The sequence below is a fragment of the Macrotis lagotis genome, chromosome 1 (genome assembly GCF_037893015.1).
Source record: "Macrotis lagotis isolate mMagLag1 chromosome 1, bilby.v1.9.chrom.fasta, whole genome shotgun sequence".
In the NCBI taxonomy this organism is placed as follows: domain Eukaryota; kingdom Metazoa; phylum Chordata; class Mammalia; order Peramelemorphia; family Peramelidae; genus Macrotis; species Macrotis lagotis.
The window spans coordinates 148,718,869-148,728,089 of NC_133658.1; positions in this window are offsets into that span (position 1 = coordinate 148,718,869).

Consider the following 9,221-nt stretch of genomic DNA (forward strand, 5'->3'; position numbering starts at 1 on the left):
AAGCAGTTTTGCACAGCAAGGTCGGGGCTTTGCTCTGGCTTTCTCCCCTTCCCATACAGAAGATATATCTTCTTTTCTTTGGTTTTTAGGAAATAGCTCTGAGACTAGAGTCAGGAAAGAGTCTAAGATGCAATCCAGTTTCTGTGTTTGAGCTCTGCCATGGATTGTCTCATTTCCTTGGGCTTTTACTCTTGTTAAATGGGAACAATAAACTCTGCTACCCTTCAAGGATGTGCAGGAAGAAGATGTTGTAGGAGCATGTGTGTTCAATGGTTTCAGTTGTGTCTGACTCTTTGTGACTCCATTTTGGGGTTTTCTTGGCAGAGATCCTGGAGCAGTTTGCCATTTCCTTCTCTAGTTCATATTAGAGATGAGAAACTGAGGCAAAGAGGATTAAATGACTTACCTGGGGTCAAGTGTTTGAGGCTGGATTTGAACTCATGAAGATGAGTCTTTCTGATTTCAATCCCAGTGCTCTATCCATTGAACCCTCTAGCTATATCATGCAGGCATATAGAATTATAAATTTAGAATTGAAACTCTTGAGGTTATCTAGTTCTCTTTTATTTTACTAAAGTCACATGATTGGTAAGTGGAGCCAGGAATTGACCCCAGGGCATTTAATTCCAAATTCAATATGGTTTTAATTATATCACAGCTTGATAATACTTTGATGATGATCTGCTTGTATCTTCTCTTAAAATGAACCCAGTGAGAAAAATCTAGATGTCCAAATACACATGAGTCAGAGAATGAATATTTTCAATCCAAAATAATTTTTTCCTTTACAATAGTGTTTATGTTCATATTCCTTTAAGTCACAAAATATCAGATTTGTAGTAAGAAGACTTGAGTTCAAACTCCTCCTCTGCAGCACACTATTTGACCTTGGGCAAATCTCAACTTCTCTGGGCCTCAGTTTTCTCATTTGTAAAATGAGGAGATTGCACTTCTTTTTAGTTCTAAATCTATATGAGTTTCAGGATTCTCATATTTGTTATGGTTTGTTTGGATACATGCTCCTATAATATCTTCCTGCATATCTTTGGAAGATAGCAGAGTTTATTGCTCCCATTTAACAAGAGTGAAAGCCCAAGGAAATGAGACAATCCATGGAAGAGTTCAAACACAGGAAATGGATTGCATCCTAGGCTCCTTCCTGACACTGGACTCTAGACTCAGAGCTATTTCCTAATGGTTGTTGTCCATTGTTCTTGTAGAGGACCAAAATGTCGTCACTATTTTGGAGTCAAAGTACAGTGTGTCCAATAGTGGCTGATCAGATTAATATGATTCAGAGACTGTACAACAGATTGGGTACAAATAGTCCATATGAACATTTGGAATAGAATGGAATGTCTATAGATTTGCACATCTCAGCTTTCCTTTGTGGTACTGAGATTCTGCTTTCATACAAAACACAACACTTTCTTTGATGTGGGCATAGTATATTGAATGCTTCTGTAAACTTGACTCCCATATCACATGATAAGTTCCAAAATTCTTTTTTTTTTTGCAAGGCAGTGGGGTTAAGTGACTTGCCCATGATCACACAGCTAGGTAATTAATAAGTATATGAGGTCAGATTTGAACTCAAGTTCAATTGACTTCAGGGTCGGTACTCTATCCACTGTACCACCTAGTTGTTCCAATTCCAAAATTCTTAAGAGAGACCTTGAGGGTGTCTTTGTATTGCTTCTTTTGACCTCTGTTTGAGCACTTGCCTTGTGTGAGTTCTCCACAAGATAGTCTTTCAGGTAAATATCCATTTGACATTCAAACAGGGCTAGCCCATTGGAGGTACACTCTCTGCAGTAGAATTTGAATGCTTGGCAGTTTAGTTCAAGAAAAGACTTCACTGTACAGTATCTTATTTTGTTAAGTGATCTTCAGAGTTTTCCCAAGACAGTTCAAGTGTAAGTGATTCAGTTTCTTGGCATGAATCATACGTCCAGGTTTCACAGGCATATAACAAGGTCCCCACAATGGCTCTGTGGACCTTCAGTATGGTGGGTACTCTAATACTTCTTCTTTCTCACACTTTCCTGTGGAACCTCTCAAACATTGACCTAACTCTGGCAATGTACACTTCAGCTTCATTATCTATGTGTTCATCTATATGTACATGTCAAAGTAAGAGAATTTTTCCATGGCATTAATAATTCTTACATTTGACATAATCAGTGATTCCATATACAGATAGTTGGTGGGGAACCTGTTTTCCCTGTAATTTCTAGGCCAAAATTAGCATAAGCAGCAGAGAATTTATCCATGCTTTATCGCATCCCAGCTTTAGAGTCTGCATTGAGGGCACACTCATTGGCAAACAAAATGTCGTGCTCCAACTTTCCAACTCTTTAGTCTTGACTTAAAACCTTTTCAAGTTAAATAAATTATATTCGGTGTGGTAGCTGTCTGAAGCTATTTTCATTTGAAGGTATATTCATATTATATATACTCATTATATATTATGTGATATACTAATATATTCATATTAATTTGAATTTCATTGAAGGTATTCAACGGCATTGCTGAAAATACCATGCTAAAATGGCATGGGAGCAAGCACACCACTTGGCTTCACTCCATCAGTGACTTGGAAAGCACAAGAGCATTCTCTGAAATCCAGAATCTGTGCAAGCATGCCATCATAAAATTAAATATAATTAAAATGGAGGTAATTAATTATCTAGGAATAGGGGGTAGGTAGTGTAGTAGTGGTAGAGGCATCAAAACAGAAACTTAAAAGCTAAAATCTTAGAAATCATTGTCAATTGAAGCACAGCTACAAAATCAGAATATGACATTGTCAAAAATGTAATGTAAATCAGTTGGAAAATAGGATTCAGTTCACAAAGATTCAGATTTCATAAGAACAAGAGGCACCATGAAAATGGTGAGTAGTGAGGTGTCCTTGTGATCAAGAAGATCTGGGTTCAAGTCCTACTTCTGACCCATAATGACTTGGGCAAATCACTTGACTTGTCAGTGACATCAGGCAGTTCTCTAGGACTTTAAGTTGAGGTGTTTAAATGTATTAGGAGTTTTCTCATTGTGAGTTCCCCTTATTAATACAGCATAATTCACTCTGTGTGTGTGTGTGTGTGTGTGTGTGTATAACATATAATATGACATACAGAATATGAATATATATTCATATACACATACATAAATATATATGACTGTGTGTGTATGTGTGTGTGTGTGTATGTGTTTAGGAGCAAATGTATCTAAGGAAATAAAGTGGATCTGAGAATAGTTCTATGAACAGATTCAACAGGACTTTAGAGCTACATAAGTGTTCCTTCCTTGACCCATCATATGGCATTTGAAAGCCCATTCTCAAAATCTAGTGAGGATTCTTTTTGCAGGTCCTCCCAAAGCCACACAACACAGAGAAAATTTATAAGAAACTCCAGATCCAATTACTCAAACACAGACTTCTTGCTTCCATAACCTGCCTCCTGAAGCTTCTGACAGGCTGTTAGTAGAGTTTGAGGTGGGAAATAGGCACAGTGATGATTGATATCAGATGGGTGGTAGTGAACAGATGGCCCTCAACCATGGCAAGTCAACAATAATAGAGACAAACAGAGAAGATGGAATCCCTGGGAAAGACCCAAAACCAGGAATATCTCATAGAGCATTTGGGGGGAGCCATGGTGGTCTGTGAGAAATGACAGTTATTCTAAAGTCATCACTGCAAATGATCTGGAATGGTTTCTCATCCATTATGCAGGCATTCTCAGAGGGTTTCTCCTTACCTTCTCTCCTCATTCTGCTACAACTGGCACATGATACTTCTTCAAGGACTGAGTATACAGATCAATCAGATGTTTTAGTCAGAAGAGTTGAGGTAATAGGACTGGGGTGGTTCCAGGGGTATATTGGTGACATTACTTTTAATTCATTTCCTCACTTCTGAGATGGAACTGATCTCCCATAATTGGACATTTGGCTCAGTGAAATGACAACTGTTTAAATAACAGGCTCCCCAAAGTGTAATATTTTTCCAAGGATTATTATAACATCTAGGTTCTTGAGGTTGCCTTTTGAATCTCTCTCTCTCTCTCTCTCTCTCTCTCTCTCTCTCTCTCTCTCTCTCTCTCTCTCTCCCTTCCCCAGTTCTTCTCCCTCTCCTGCTTAAAATTGGTTCATATAAATGACCTCTCTAACTACCTGGATTTTTAAGCATCTTCAAATGCTAGGGAGGGAGAGACAAAATATGCTAGCTATGAATCATCCAAAAGGAAAGGTCATGGAGAACTACCCACATGGTATACTTACTCAAAGAAGACTAAACAGATCTGGGGCTCTATTCTCAAGTCTTAGCTCTCTTGCCTTTCCTGACATAATTGTTAAATCTAGGTGCAGTGCACATCCATTTCTTCTTTTAATTACTCTTTTCTCTTGGCTTATGTGACTTCCTCCTTGTTTTTCCCTTACTTTAGTTAGTGGTTTTTCTTTGGCATCATTTCTTTGTTTCTTAAATGAGCATGGGGCTGATCTGTTCTCTCTTGGCATCCTTTCTTTTATTCATTTTCTTCATTTCCATGACAAAGTTAAATACTATGTATAAGACTTTCATTTCTATATATCCAACCCTGTTCTCTTGATAAGTTCTAATGTAACTACTCATTGGACATTTTGTTTAAGTTTTTGCAAGGCAAATGGGGTTAAGTGGCTTACCCAAGGTCACACAGATATGTAATTATTAAGTGTCTGAGGCTGGATTTGAACTCAGGTACTCCTGACTCCAGGGCTGGTGCTCTATCCACTGCGCCACCTAGCCACCCCTGGACATTTTTTTTTTTTTTTACTGTGGATTTCCCCTCTTAAATCTGTCCTATGTTTCAGCTTCCTTATTCTTGTCTATGGTACCATTATCTCCTCAAGATTAGAATATCAAAGCAATCTTGCATTATTCTCTTTTTCTTAATCCCCTATTCATTTTCCAAGTCCTGTAATATTACCACTGTAATATCTCTGGGTTTTGCCCCATCCTCTTTATACAGACTGGTATGACTCTAGTTCAGGCTCTCATTGCCTCTTCTTCAGATTTATGATAATCCTCAAACTGGTCTTCTAATCTCTAGTCTCTTCTATCCTCAGTATAGCTGCAAAAATGATCTTCCTAATGAGTATTTTTAATTATGTGGCCTCTTCTCTGAATCCTTAAGTGACTCCCTATTGATTATATGAAAAAAATATGCACCCTTCAGCCTGGCACTTCAGGCTCTCCACAGTCTAGCTCCAACCTACCTTTCCAGCCTCATTTCATATTACTATTTGTAGAATTCAAAGCACCATAGAAATATTACCTGTTATTGGTATTATTTTTATTATTAGTCAAGTTGAACTACTAGCTATGTTTTCCATCTTGTCTGATTCATCCTGCTTCCCATGCATTCACTTGCATTCACAAAAGCCACTTTCCTCTTGCCTCACCATTCCTGGTACACATTGTTTATGGATCTTTACCTGGGGGAACCTTCCTTTCATTCAAAGCCCAGTGCTTGAGAAGGAAAGTGACATGGTTAGTCATGCTTTAGAAAAAACTATTTTGGCAGCTGTGTGGAAGATGGATAGGAAGAGTAGAGATAAGTTTATAGGAATCCATTGAGAGATTCTTATAATAGTCCAAAGGAGAAGTGATATGATGAGGATCTAAATTAGAGGGTTGATCATGTGAGTAAAGAAAAGATCTGACTTTTTTCCTGAGCTCTTCCATCTTTATGCATTTATATCCTCAGTTCTCTTTGACTTGAATGGAATCTCTCCTCATTTCTGCCTCTGAGAATCTTTGGCTCTTTGTGCTTGGGGCTGAAACATCAAAATTTCAGAATAAACCAGCTTCCAAGTATTAAACTCCTAGAATGATCATCATGTCTGAAGTCATCTACCATCTAGGCTAAGTATAAGATGAACTAAAATAATTCTTCAAGATCAAGGGCAACAAACTTAGCTTTATGCCTAATGACAATCCTGGATGGACATGTATTTAATCAATGTCCATCTCCGACTATTATCTTCCCTTCTTCCTGCAAGTATCCCAGTCTTCATTCATCAAGTCACCTTGACTCTTGGATCTACATTTTCAGCCCTTGGGTATCTGCTGAAATTCTATCATACATCATGAATCACATATTGGATATTTCAAACTAGATGTCCCCAAAACATCTTAAACTTAACATCTATAAAACAGACGTAACATGTGTAAACAGAAGTAGAACTGAATTTTGTCTTGGGACCTGGGTAATCAAGTTATATGCTCTTGTCTCAGGAGGGCATATTTCCTCTCATTGTGGCACAGTTTCCACACTCTGACTCATGGTCTTTCACTAGCCTATGCTGTTGTGTGGCAAAAGTATCACAGCTAGTCTCCCCTTGCATGTTCTTGTTTCTTAAGCTCTTTGCAGCATACCTGATGTTCCCAGAGTCTTGTTGCCATGGTACATTTTCCCTGGTATATTTGCCATGGTACATTTCCTTGTCAGCTCCCAAATGGTTCTTTTCTTGGTGCAATTCTACTGGCAGTGCTCCCCTTGATTGTTTTTCTTTTAGGAGAAAACATTGATAGTTACAACTCTACATCTTTTGACCTGGTCAGGTGTATATCCTTCTGGTTCATGCACAGATGACACTAATTCTCACAATTGAAGCTTTCCTTTTTATTGCCTTCTGCCTCAGATGCTTTCCTTCCATCTTTCTGTTTTTCCAGAATTTGCCTGTCTTCTGAGGCTCAAATCAGTTTGTATTTCCCTCATAAAGTCTTCTTCAGTTATTTCAACTCACAAGCTTCTATGGGACTTACAGTCAGTAGCACACAATTTACCATTTAATTGTTTTTTAATTGCCTCAAGTGTTATCCTGGCATTTGAGATCTCCACTATCGGGTTCCAGCTTACCTGTCTATCAACAAGCAAAATAAGAAATACATTTTTGGACATAGTCAATTTGGGAATTTGTTTAGCATAATAATAAAAGGGTTTGGTTTTTCTTTTTTCTTTTTTCCAATTAAAGAATGAGTGGGAGGGGGAGGAAGAGTAGTGATACAGAAGAAAAAAAGAAAAAAGAAAATTAGGTCATTGAAGACTAGAGCTCTCTCCCTCTCTCCTTCCTCCCCCCGCCCCCCCCGCCCCCCCGCCCCTCTCTCCAGTAGGAAATCTAGAAGAAGCACTAAAAAGCAAAATGGGTTTGAAAACTACAGGTTGAACTTATTATATATTTTCTATTATACTTGTAAATATCTGTTTTATTTGGTGTTATTAAATTATGAGTAAAACAGAAAAGCAAGAAAAACCCCTCACCCGTCCAGGTTTACACCCAAAGGCATCACTGAGTCATAGATTTAGGACTGGAATAGATTTCAAGTGGTCATTAAAGTTTTAGTGAAGTCCTCATTTTATAGATAGGGAAATTGAGGCTCAGAGAAGTTAACTTGATTTTCTGGAGGTCCAATAGCAGGAAATAGAAGAGCTGGGATTCAAACTTTTGTTTGATAATTCCCTGCACAAAACTACCATATCATGCCCATTCTTTAATCTGGCTAACTTTTTGGAATCTGCCCTCTATGGTCTTTATTCACATTTTTCCCCATTAGAATGTAAGTTTTAGGCCTGAGACTATTTCTTTTCTGTCTTTGTTTCCCTAGAACTTAAAATGGTGACTATCATTTATTGTAGAAATAAATACTAATCTATGATTTATTCTCCTTTGCTTGGAGTGGACTCTCCCAACTCCCATCTCTATCTATTAAAAATTTTCCCTTTCTTCAAGATTCAACTCAGATGTCACTTCTTGGAAACATAACTGATCCCTCCCTCATCAATTTTTCCTATAGAGGATTGGGATTCTGTAAATGAAAATTTTCTGTATATATGACAGTTTCCTCTTCTCCTACATGGTTGAATGTAAACTCCTTGAAGGCAGTGACTGTATTTTATTTTATCTTTGCATTTCCAGTAATAAGTAGAAGTCCTTGAAGAGCTGAGACTAATTTGATGTTAAACTTCTCTAAACTTATTTGACATACCCTCTGGGGTCAGTCATCCAACTCTCATTTGTACTCAAAAGCTGGATTCCCCAGGGATGGAGGTACAAATTTCAGGGTTTTGGGGGGTAATCCTGAGGGGGTGTATCTTTATTTATTGTTGTTCAGTTGTTTTCCAGTTACTGAAATGGTTTGTTATTTCATTCTTTAGATTTTTTTTTTTTTTTTTTACAGATGAGGAATGGAGGCAAACAGGATGAAATGACTTGACTTGACCAGGATCACACAGTTAGTAAGGTCACACAGATTTGAACTCAGGAAGATGTCTTCCTGACTTCAGGTCAAACACTCTATTCACTGCACAACCTTCTGCCTTTGATATCACCATAAAGTTCAACTAACAATCAACCATTAAAATAAATTTGATTTTTAGGAAAGATATTTACAGGTATTATCTAGGATCAAAGGATCTTACTATGATCTATGAACATATTTTTTAAATTCTATTTCAATAACTATATTTAATATATTGTTTACTTTATAATCAATCCAATGTGTTTTATTTTGTGCATTCAAAAAACCCCATTATTCTCAGAAGTCAATAAACTTTACCAGATTAACAAAGCAATTCCTAAAAAAGTTAATAACCCCTCTTCTAGTAAGAACAGATGGTAAAAAAACATTCCCCACAAAAAAATCTGAGATCACATAATACCGTGGGAAGAGTAGGCCCAAATTTAGAGTATAAAGGTGAGAGATACACGTATAGAATACAAGTTGTGAAAACTCCTCCCACATTATAGTCTGGAAGTATTTTCATTAGTCCTATAGCTGGCATTCATCTCTGGTTCAAGGGTTCTTGAAATTTTCTCTTTCCTTAGGTATGCCATTCTGAATTTTTTTGGTTGGCTACATGTCACTTACCGCCTCAGCTGGTTGTGCTATCTCCTATTGGTCCAATCTCTTTCTTCCCCTCAGGAATAATTACTTTTCACTTGTGATGGAAATTACCATCCATATCCAGAGAAAGAACTATGGAGTTTAAATGTAAACCAAAACTTACTATCTTCAGTTTTTGAAAGTTGTCTTATTATATTATTTTTTTCCAGTTTTGATTTGATTCTTCTGTGATTCATCATGATTAATGTGGATTTATGTTTAACAGTTATAGATGTATAACATATATTGGACTGCTTTCTGTCAGCAGGATGGGAGGAGGGAGGGAGTG